A 12216-nucleotide genomic window follows, 5' to 3' on the forward strand; every position below is an offset into this window, starting at 1 on the left:
GTAATAATAATAAAATGTCTCCACTGATCTATGATGTAAGTGTGATTTATGTATGATTCCAATCGCTTTTTAAAGTCAAAATCAGCCTCCGCTACAACTACAGGTAGCGATGAGAAGTGAGGCAGGGACGAGCTCTGCCTTTCGTAAGCCCACTGTAACTTGCTGGAGCACGGGCACTAATTTAGCGCGGGTACTTCTTTTGTGCCCGCGCTCAAGCCAGTTACGTTGGGGTGAGGTGAGGCACAGATGAGCTCTGCCTCACCTCAGAATGTGTCACCCCACAGAAATTGGCTGGAAAGCGGGCACTAAGCGCATGCCTCTTACCATCTCACTGTAGGTCACCAATGTAATGTTTGTAGATCCCTTTATTACATTTATCCTCGCCATCCATAGTCTCTAAATAACTTATTTAACGTATATATGATATTTAGGCTCGCTGGTCTCATCATATAACGGCAATGAAAAAAGCAGCAGGAGAGGCAGCCATAACCTCTGCCGCACTGAAGGGGGCGCACGTGAGCCCACAGGTTCTTGTTGCTACTGTTATTCTACGCAGAGACGGATAGACACAAACAACAAACTAGACTTTTGAAACTACAGGAAGATAAGGAGGACTTTTACACAAAACTAATAGAGATTGTTGTCCAGAAGGAGAGCATGGACTTAATCTTCAAGTCAAGGTAAGACCACAATTGTAATGAAAATGGGATCTTACTAAGAAACAACAATCCAATATTTAGATGTTGGGTATCCTTTTGTTGAACGGTCTGTTTAAAATGAATCGAAGTATCAGACTAAAAAAGCTTTTGAAAATAACCGAATATTTTGATTAAGGTCAAAATATAATATTTGTAAATCTGACTCTGAAAGAGTCAGTGCCTCACCAACCATGAACCTCACCGCACGTCACTGCTTTCAACCCACCAGCTTTTATGGTGTTGTTAGGTCACTAACTGTAAGGTTGTCAAATACAGTCTATGGTCACTCAGAGTAACCTACAGTTAATTTAGCTGCTGGAGAAGAAAGATCAGTGGGGGAGGGGGGGGGAGAGAGCTGTGGTTGATGGGCAATTAGTTGTGTAAATACCAGTCTATGGTAAATACACAGCTGAGAGCTGCCGTTTCATTCAGACTGTTTAAAAAACGGTAACAACGGACTATTTTTCTTAGCGAATGCATGTCAATTTAAATCAATACACAACTATTTTTTAAATCAATAAAAACATTTTCTAAATCCATAAAAGCATTTCAATTAATACTGGGAGTCATGTTGTTACTTTGTTGAGAATGTGGCCATGTAATAAGCGGGATAATTTGCAGCGACTTAGTTGGGTCTAGAACCTCAATTCCGTGACCATTCTTCTGCTAAGATGTTTTGACACTTGATTTGACATCATTGGACCTTTTATAAAAAATATAGACCCAAGGTCCCTCCCAAAAATCCCGGCAATTTTTGCTAGAGGGCCAAATCCAAGATGGCTGCTCGCGCCATCTTAAAAAATTAACTTTTGAACCAGAGCGCCTAGAGTCATGTGTAAATGCACTTTTTGGGGTAAGTCGACCACAAGGATTCCATTTCTGACATCAGTTTGGCGCTATGACATCGTTCGGACCCACAAATCCAAGATGGCCGCCACCCGGTCGAGAAATTACACACGTTTTGAGTACTGATCGACTTATAAGCAAATAATCTGCATATTAATATTTTACCATGAAATAAGAATGTATGACAAGATATACAACTACTTAACCTTCAAATAAAATACTTTTATTAGCTGTAACTTGACTAGTTAGCAAATGAGAACACTTCAAACAACATGTAATAACGCAAAAATGCTGCCTCGAGAAATGGCAAGTTTTGAACAATAACACAAATGAAACACAATTCTGCTTTTTTTTTTATTTATCAATATGACACTGAGAGTCCGTATCAGTCTGAATCAGAGCACCCTGCCTCGCTACATTCTGAATCCTCCGATTCCGATGAATCGCCTCTCTGGACAGCAGCAACTCGATTTTCGTCATCATCATCGCTCTCATCTTCCTCATCTTCCTGTCCCTCTTCAGTTGGCCTTGGTGCAGGTAGATGCATCGGGAGTGCGGGTCGCGTGTGACGTACAGGGCGACAGCAACCACCAACCAGCTCCCAACCATGTCCGATTGGTGAGGGATGGTGCTTTAGCGATGGATGGCGCACCAGATACGCCAGGTAGTTGGCACGGAGGCAATGTTGACGCAAGCTGTCGGCATCCGGAGGGAGACGGATGAAGGATTTCTTTTTGATGGTCCTCCATTTAGCAGCACGGGCCTCAGCAATGGTTTTGCTCTTGTTGTCACCGTAGATGATGCTACGTGTGAAGGCAAAGAGCTGCTCCAGCACCTCCTCTGTCAGGGCAAGGTTATCTCCACATCGCGAGAGCTGTTGTCGGGCAACAGGGCTCTTCGCCACCTGGTCATACACAGACTTCTTACCTTTGCCGTAAAAGCCTGAGTTTGCATCACAGCCTGTCATACAATGCAGCTGCACAATACAGTCGGCCATCATGTCAGTTGTCATGTCACAGCAGCGTACCGTTTCCTGCTTCCTCTTGATACAGAGCATACCTGGCAGCTGCTGTGAGATAAGTGCTGCCGCAACATATACATCAGTATCAGTGGCATCGATGACAACTGGACCACTGTAGCCTGACTCGCGCAAAACTACATAGGTGGAGAACAGGACAGTGTCAGCCTCAGACTGGTCAAAGCTGTAGTTCTGCATCGGTTGTTGGGTTGATAAGTTGGTACAGTGGGAGCCGACAGAGTAGACAATCTCCACATCAACACTCTGTGCAAGATCGGTCAGGTAGCTGCATATCATTTTCTGCAGCCGCCCCTTGTTGCTGGAGCTACACAGCAGCGTCTTGAACATTCTGGCAGTGGGGAATGCGTCACCCAATTTCATGTAGGTGTTGGGCACATGTGTGTTTCCCTGTACCCTCAGGTCTCGCTCGTCATCCTTCGTCGAGTATGCTGTGTCGTACGGGTCGTTCACACATATGATACGGTGAGCATTATGATGGCTTGCAAGGATAATAGATGATAGCTTGTGGACATAGTCCGACCACTTGTATGGGTTGCCATCTTGCGTCCGCCTATCCTCTGCTGATGGAGTTGCCATCCTCCAGATCATGCCCATGTCCACAAGAGCGATGTATGATTCCTGCAGATCTACAGATTCCAGAGAGAGCTTCTGCACGAGCATGCTCTTCTGTGTCTTTCTGAAGGTGCCGTTGGAGTTAAATAATGGCACACACTCCTCGACAATATGATGTTCGAGCAACTCGGGGAGGTTCACAAGTTGACTGCCCTCAACCAGGTTTATCATTGCCTTGAGGGCGCTTCGCTCCATTTCTGCAGCTTTCGCCTTGAGTTCATCTGATGGCTTCTCCTTGCTTAACGCCTTTGCAAACGTCAATCGTTTGCACAGAGGGACGGGTGCATGAAGAGAGGTATTCTTATTGAATACCCGTTCTTCCAAAAAGTGGGTCAATTTCTTTTCCCCTGCGGCATGGGCTGAGTTGAAGTCTGCAACGAGCTCATCAGAGGCGGGCATGGCCGACTGCAAGGTACGGAGGGTGGTTGAGGCCGTATCGAACGGGAAGGTGTCAAACTCATGCATGCATTCAACCAGGTCTTGCACACACTGCTCATCTTCTCGCATCCGTTTGGGGCCGCATTCCGTGTGCTTCCTCTTTGTCTTTTTTCGGTTTGCAAGGGCATTGTGAGCTGCCCGGATCTGGGCCACATTGTTCACATTTCTGGAGTGCACCAGCAGCTGCTTCTCATTCTGTAGGATAGAGAGCCAACCAGACTTCATTTTGCTACCCTTGTTCATGGTGCATTCGATCCACATGTCCCAGGCCATGTTGGAATAGGGGTTGCCTGTGATGGACTGGGTGAAGTCAGTACGAAGGAACGCAACCTGATCTGCAGGGAGAGCTGTCAACATCGCCCAAAAGTCTGGCAGCCACTTCCCATATCTATTGTTGTCGTAAGCTACCATCCATGGCAGCATCGCACGCAGAGAGCTCACATACTCATCCCAGTTGCATATATGGACCGCATGTACATTCTGCATGAGCGCGTCTGTCATGGACAGGAAATCCCTCCAGTAGTTTGCCATGTCACTGGCCTCAACGTGGGTGAACATGTTGGTGACAAGGCTCTTGAGGTCAGCATCATTCTCTAGTGCCACATGAGCATCAGCGCGGGATTCCTCGGATTGACTCGTATCTCTCAGAATGTCAAGGTTCTCCCTCGTCTCATCAGCCAGGTCGGGCCCGAGGTTCTCCTTCATCAGCTGACACATAAGGGCCTCGTACATGAGTCGCAAGCAGCGTAGCCCCCTCTTATAATGTTTGCCTTTCAGTGCACGATCGACGGAGCCATCGGCAATAACTCCAGCCGCGACAAGTACTTCACCTAGTTCACTACCTTTGTACCGCTTGTAGATGGCACTCATCATCACACACTGTGTATGGAAGGGACCAAGAAAAGGTACAATGGCACTGAATTTGCTTGGGTTTTCGGCCTTGAGCAGGGTGATGAGGACATACACGGGATGATCTCCAACTAAGAAGGCAAACGGCATGTGCTTAGTTGCGATGATGGTAACCAGCTTGTCCATGACGTCCTTCACAACTGACTTGTCGGGCGGTTGATTGTAAGATGTATGAAAATAAGCCTTGCTTTTGTCCTGCCACATATTCAATCCAGCGTGAAACCCGTTGTACGAAGGGATATTCTGTTCGGCTGCAACAGGGCGGTCACCATTCACATCAGCACGTGCAAGGGCATGAATAATGCTTCGCTGGCGCTGAGGCTCAGTACTCGATGAGACAGTAGTAGGCTTAGGACGGATCGGAGGCTCGCCACGCTTGACGGTCCTATATGGCATAACTGTTTGCATCTCAGAGGCCTTCTCAGTCAGCACGTCCGAGACAGTCTTGGCATGTTTGATCCGCGGTTGCTCATCCTGGGTGTTTGCCTCATGCTTATGTACAAGACGTTCTTCGCGTTGCAGAAACATCCAATTACAGCGGTGTGAAGTACCTCCTCCTGTCAATGTATCGTTCCGAAAATCGTCATTGTCGATGATACTGATGCTTGGTTCCCCTTCAGCGATCTCTGCCGGACAGACCGAGCACCGCTCAAGGTCATGCATTGTCCAAACATCACGTAGCAGAAGCACGTTCGGGTAACTGATCCCCATGCCCAGCTTGTAGTACGAATCAACAAGCTCCTTGCTACGAGTCAATCCGTGAAGGGTGACGGTGGCATTGATGGCGGTAGTGGTGGGTCGCTTTATAATGTACTGTGTGATGAGAGAGGTGAGAGAAAGTGTGCTTGGAGACAGATCTACCCCATGCTTCCCCTGCAAAGCCGATAGCAACTGCAAAACGAGAGGCGGGAGTTCCTCCTCCTCCTCTAGCTCCTCGACTCGTGGAGGCCATGGGACGAGTTTGATGGACTTGACATCATCTCTGAGCCGCGCAGCCACATTTTGCACCAGTTGCTCACTGCTGACACCAATAGAGGAGATCGCTGCTTCGACATATGAACCGCTCCCAGACGTGTCATAGACTAGGTCACTCTGGTTTCTCTGAGGGCGAGAGTGGAAGCCGATCTTGTCCTTAAACTCCCGGTTCAGGATATCTTTGATGTAGGATGACTTGACTCCAGATGTTGGGAATCCATACCGAGAAACGATAGAGCTGTAATCTCTGAGGAGGCTCTGCAGTGACCTTAGTTCATGTTCATCAAAGATAACTGTTCTGATGTTATCAAAGAAAATTGTCTGAGCTTCACGGAGAGTGACATTGTGCATGTGGGGAAGTTTGTCATCTTCACTCATTCTCTGGTAGTTACGAACATATTTAAACCAGCATTTGTGATGATATCTGATCTCAAGTGCATACGGCTGATCAGCTGCATAATTGATCAGACAGTTGATTCTGTCGCGCATTAGTTCATCTTCCAGAGCCACCGTATGGCTCTTGAACGCTGCCCATGCATGATCGTACGAAATCAGGACCAACTTTGATTCTGGATGTTTTGCCGACTCCGTCTTACAACACCACACACATTTATTTTTATCGTGTATCAGCCCTAGACTAGATCGCAGCCGCTTGAAAGATGGAGTTGCAGCTGTGGAACTAATGTCAGACGTAGACGAAGACTGAGCTTGGCATTCATCGACAACTCGTTTTTTCTGTCTGTTGTTGGCCTGTTCCAGTTTTGTGGCATTGCATAAGGTCAACCTACATGTATCATGGACACAGTGTCCGACGGGACCTGTATCCCAGTCGATGGATGTATGGACGTCTCCGAACTTGTCAAGACCGCTCCATAACTCTGTATTGTTCTTTAGAGTGTCCCATTTTTCAATTGAGGTAATGGCATCGGTGGCTTTGCTGCAAACCCTTCCACACTGCAGGATACACGGAATGTTGGACATTGTCACAAGCTATGATCCATATCGTGCGGCATACTCATGAATCCCTATAAGAAACACAAGTAGGCCTACGTATTAGATATTGATATGGGGGCAGATAAGAAATTAAGAATAATTTCCATTTGTTAAATGTAGCTATTATTTAGTTAGTAAGCATTTGGACAGCCTGACAGGTCTGATTCAACTAATCAAGAGCTATGACTATCTTATTAGAACAGTTGAATCAGGTGTGTTAGTTCTGGGTTGGAACGAAAACATTCAACAGGACTGGAGTTGAGAACCACTGAGCTAGTTAGCTAACGTTAGCGCACATTATGACAGGGTTGAATTTGGCAAATTTTTGACTCGGATAGTCAATCTGCTTTCTGAGGTAAACTTAACGTGTAGCTCGCTACACCAAAACTAACATTGTTATTATTACTAATATTTCTATTTCATGACACAACAAAAATAGCCTTATGACAGTTTCTACTGAATGGTAATAACAAACGCTGGCTAGCTAACGTTGGCTTGGCTAACTAGCAAGATTACATGATCCATTCGCTAATGTTGACAATACAATCAAAATGGCATAGCCTACCTTTCAACTTGGCACGTTTCTCTTCTTCTTCTTTTCTTCTGTTTTTATACTGCGCCCCGATGGCTTTTGCCTCTTCACAGTTCTCTAACGTTAGTCTTTCTTTCCTCAACGCTCAATTTTAAAAACACTTGACAGATACCCATCAATGCACAGCGCTCTAGCATGTTCTGACTGTGAACACTTAAAGCTGAGGCTCTTAGACCGACCGACCATTTTAGATTTTTGGCTCATTTTCCCTTATGTTAGATTATTATTTTTTTTTTTAAATAATGGTTGCAGATATAGAGCCAAAACTGCGCCAAGCAAACTTTTTATTTTTTTTATTTTTATTTGTGGCGCCCCCCTCTGGGTGGCGCTCTAGGCAAACGCCTATATCGCCTGTAGGAAGCTCCGCCCCCATATATAGTACATATATATACTTCAGTTTATAACAGTGAGTGCTTGTTCTACTGCCGTGACCGGTACCTCGTGATCCTGCATGTTCCCGTTCAAAACGTGTATATTTTCTCGACCGGATGGTGGCCATCTTGGATTTGTGGGTCCGAACGATGTCATCGCACCAAACTGATGTCAGAAATTGAATCCTTGTGGCCGACTTACCCCAAAAAGTGCATTTACACATGACTCTAGGCGCTCTGGTTCAAAAGTTAATTTTTTAAGATGGCGCGAGCAGCCATCTTGGATTTGGCCCTCTAGCAAAAATTGCCGGGATTTTTGGGAGGGACCTTGGGTCTATATTTTTTATAAAAGGTCCAATGATGTCAAATCAAGTGTCAAAACATCTTAGCAGAAGAATGGTCACGGAATTGAGGTTCTAGACCCAACTAACTTGTTCCTTATGGGGAAAATAGCACCCGTCATGCAGATGAGGATCCCTCCGCTACGTTTTGGGATCCTGATCTGCCGACGAGGCTCCATTAAAATATAAATATTTTTGGGGAATTACTGAGTTTAGGCACGTTAATAACGTTTTAATGAAGTTGAATACAGTATATTCATATGTGTCAGTGATTTCATGTCAATTCGGCGAAAACAAACATAAATGATCGTGGTGAAGATGATGATTAAATTAGGATTAAAAATCGAGAGCCGGGCTGCATTTCCTCCCGTTCGTTTTTTTCGACTAAACAACATTATTTTGTTAAATAACAACATGGTGATGTTTTGTAAATGATTACATGGCTCTTATTGAGCACAGAGTATGATATCCGTGACATATGGATTTTAACAAAGTTCCGCTGTACATCCAGCAGTATCTGACTTTATTTCACATGAGCTCCAGTGTGGAACCCCACTGCACCCCCTGGTGGATCAATGATCCATTGCAGCTGGCTTCATTATAATTTCATTTATCTTTCACGGGAGCGGACTCAAGTCAAGCTGGAGGTTTTCCCTTGAGCTAGGGCAGATCACGTACCAATCACGGCCCTCGCGTTTCAAACTGTCTGAAATGAATCGCTACATCTGTATAGCCCTTATTAAAAACATTTGTTCCTCAAGTTGTAAAAATGGGCTAATAACGTTATTCTGAGAGTTATTTCCCTCTGCATTATGAACGCGCATCTAACCCACGGTACCGCGCCGCCCGGCACGTTCATGTGATGTGATGTGTTCAGTACTAAATTAGTTTTACCTTTACCCATGGATGCACAATAAGAACGGACCCATATCGCCTTACTGCCAGCCCACGGAGCTGTAATAATGGATATATTGCACATGTTTGCTGTAATTCATCATTTGTAAAATATTATACTACATGGGCTGTATGATGTAAATCTTTTATTAAATAAAGTTAATATTACCGACGTAGATTAACGTCCCTGTAGCTTCTTATTGCACTTGCAATATACCATAAAAGGAGTTGAACGTTGCTGTTTGCTATTACTATAATACCACGCAGGGATAAGCCAGAGTTTACAACCTTTGCATGTGGGCACAACACGTTTGGACCCAGATTAATTAGCTATACCATATGATATCGCCCGAGGAAGTCGTCATACTTATAAATATATAAATATATATGTGTCAAAGCTCTAATCAAATTAACAGTTGTATTAATTATAATGTATATGTATATATATATATATGTATATAGCCTGTGTTGTATATCTATACACACAAATGAACAACCTTGTGTGTGTCAAATAACAAGTTGTATTATAGTGTTTATTTTAGTGTTGTTTTATGCTTATCCACATTTTGATTTCAGAGCACAAGAGAATGCTGGGCACAACATAAAGCTCAACAGTGAAGCTGGCAATGCTGAACAAATGCATGTAGAGTTATAATATTTATTCAGCTGAAAAAGTCAAAGCTCTACAAAAATGTAATTAAAAATACATAAGCATTTCAGGTAGAAATCAGCATTTCATATAGAAATTCACAAAAATAAGAAATGAAACCTAAAAGACATTAAGACAGTTAACACATGTATAACTCTGATGGCTGGCATAGGTGGAACAAATAGTGACACCAAATGTAAATACAATTTATATAGATTAATAGGTAATATATATAATATTGATTGCAATTATTATATTAAAAAATCCACCAAACATGATCAACAGGAAGCCCTCTGAAGGCATTTCATGGTTTGAAAAAAAGTTGAGGATGGGGTCCAGACAGTTCAATCAGGAGAGACTTCATTTTGTTTATTGACACATGTCATATGATAAATGTTAAGTCTTTGGCGATTAGACCCCGATCCTGAAATCTTATATCTAAAGGGGGAAAAGCCGTGAGCATATAGGGAACCCCCCGGGGTCTAGACACTGGTGATGATGATGCTGAAGATCTGGATTTGATGAGGTTTTTGGATTAGCTCTCCTGGCGGCAACATGAACACCTGCAACACACAGCTGACTGCAGGAGAGAGGAGAACCATTTTAAAGTTTGGCTGCAGCACGGTGATTGGCTGCTGGAGAATGAGGTGAATGTAATAGGTTAAAGACAGCGCCCGTGATGAGCTGATTATAAGCAGCTGCGGAGTGAATGTATACATAGCTATGGGCTCAGAACAGTCTCATAATACACACATGCACACAGAAGGATTCACACTTGTATTTCATGATGCGCAAAAGGATTCACACCTTACACACCTAAAAGGTTCGTATCTAATACTGAAATCAATGAGTTCTTCATCTGAACTTTGCATAGTACATAACTCATATTACAAACATACAATCAAAATGGAATGGTTCAATAGCCTTAACTTTACAAAAATACAAAAAAATACTTTGTCTGTGTTCAAACATAAAAGTTGTCCCTTGTGCATAACTTCTAGTGTTTATATTCAATATCATTCTTCAAATATTGCAGCAATAGCTTGGTATGAGAACATTTCTTCCTCCCTCCTTTCACAGAAACCACGCTCAGTGTTAAGGCACTTGTTTTTACAAAGTGAAAAGAAACAAACAATTTTAGACTAGCAATGATTTATAAAACATGAGATCTACCATATTATGATAGTATAAAATAATAAAGAATAAAATAAAATATCTTGGATGGTGAAAAGTAAATTGAAAAATAAAAATAAACTATCTTGGAATAGTGTAAAGTAAATTGAAATGGATTCACTCCATTTTAGCATTTTAGTTTGCTCACTTCTTCACATGATTTCATAATTTAAAGAATCACATCGGCTGGACATTCATTGATCAATCTCATCTCCGAACATCCATATCATTCTACATCATTCAAACTAACTCATCATTTTCATCAACATCTGTATACGGGGGTGGGTCGTCTTGTTCTGCTAGCATTTGTAATTATCTCCTCATGAGAAATGTACCCTCCCTCCTTTCATACCATTTAAGGTATGAAAGTAATATGTTCTCTAGAAGGGGCCGTTGTGATCAATCGGTACGTTCTACTCTGGGGTACGGCATTCTAGACAGTCATTTCTGGGAGAAGATTTTGGTCAGTTACAACAGTTGTAGAGTTTCATCACTTAAAAGTTCCTACTCAGTAACTTTGGGTGGTCTGTTCTAATGCAGTGATAAAGTCCCTGAAATGGTGTGAAAACTTGTGGAATATCAATAACTCAGAATACTAATTTATTTTCAATTATGATCTACTTAAATAGCTATGCTAACCCCTTTAACAGTGTGTGGAACCTTGGGTGCCCGAGCATGTGATAATGACTTCCTCCTTTAACAAGGATTTTAAAAACAGAAGTCATTTCATTAATGGTTTGTAGTTTAATTCAGGAATTTACACTTATGGCAGATATGTTTCTCCTTTAAATAACATCTCTAAATGTCAGGTCATCCCTGATTAAATGGTGTCTTTTAAAACTCATACTCTGGTGCCGTGCGCTCCCTGTGAAGCTGCAAGTAAGATTTAAAACATCTGCAGGGTGGGTTGAGCGACCCCTTCTCCCTGAACGATATTTGTTCTAACAAATATGCACCATCACAATGAGTGACCCAAGGCCCCGCATGTATTGCTCCCAAATATATTAGTTTTTAAAAGATTAAACTTTGCTGTCGCTCTTTGCCCAGTGTCTTTTTAAAACTCTACATCTTGGACGACAAACAAATGTTATTTCCTCCTTAACAGTTATCCTGAGGTAATAACCATGCTACAATGGAGGAATCAATACTTTAGACTTGAATACTATCTTTGACTTGGTACTAGCTCGACCTTTAACATTTTCCACACAAATAAAGATTTGTCTGCTTTTATAGAGTGGTTACTAAAACCATCCCTTTAAACTGTAGGTCTATACTGTAACAAATTAAATCTTCCCCAAATTCACACATGAATAAAAAACTCTTAAAGAATAATTTGTTCATATGATGAAAAGATTGAATAATATGTTCTACCCTCAGTGTGTTTTTAGGATTATTTAATAGTTTCCTCTTTCTTTCTTTATAAATTCACCAATTGATTAATTCATGGCTAATAAATATTTTTCTTTACGTATTTCTCGTTGGTGAATAAGTGTGTTTATGTTGTAAACTCACTCACTCCCGTTTTCCTTCTCTCCCCCTCTGGTTGACACCCTCTGCTCTTGTGCCCAATCCCGTGGCTCAGCTTGGAACTTCATGTCCTGTGGGGGACCGATGAGAGTGTGCCTTTCATGTCACCTGTAGTTCTGGATTCCTCAGGTGGAGATGGTTCTGGATAAAGTCTTGTCA

Source organism: Notothenia rossii (genome assembly GCF_949606895.1).
Source record: "Notothenia rossii genome assembly, chromosome: 11".
Lineage (NCBI taxonomy): Eukaryota > Metazoa > Chordata > Actinopteri > Perciformes > Nototheniidae > Notothenia > Notothenia rossii.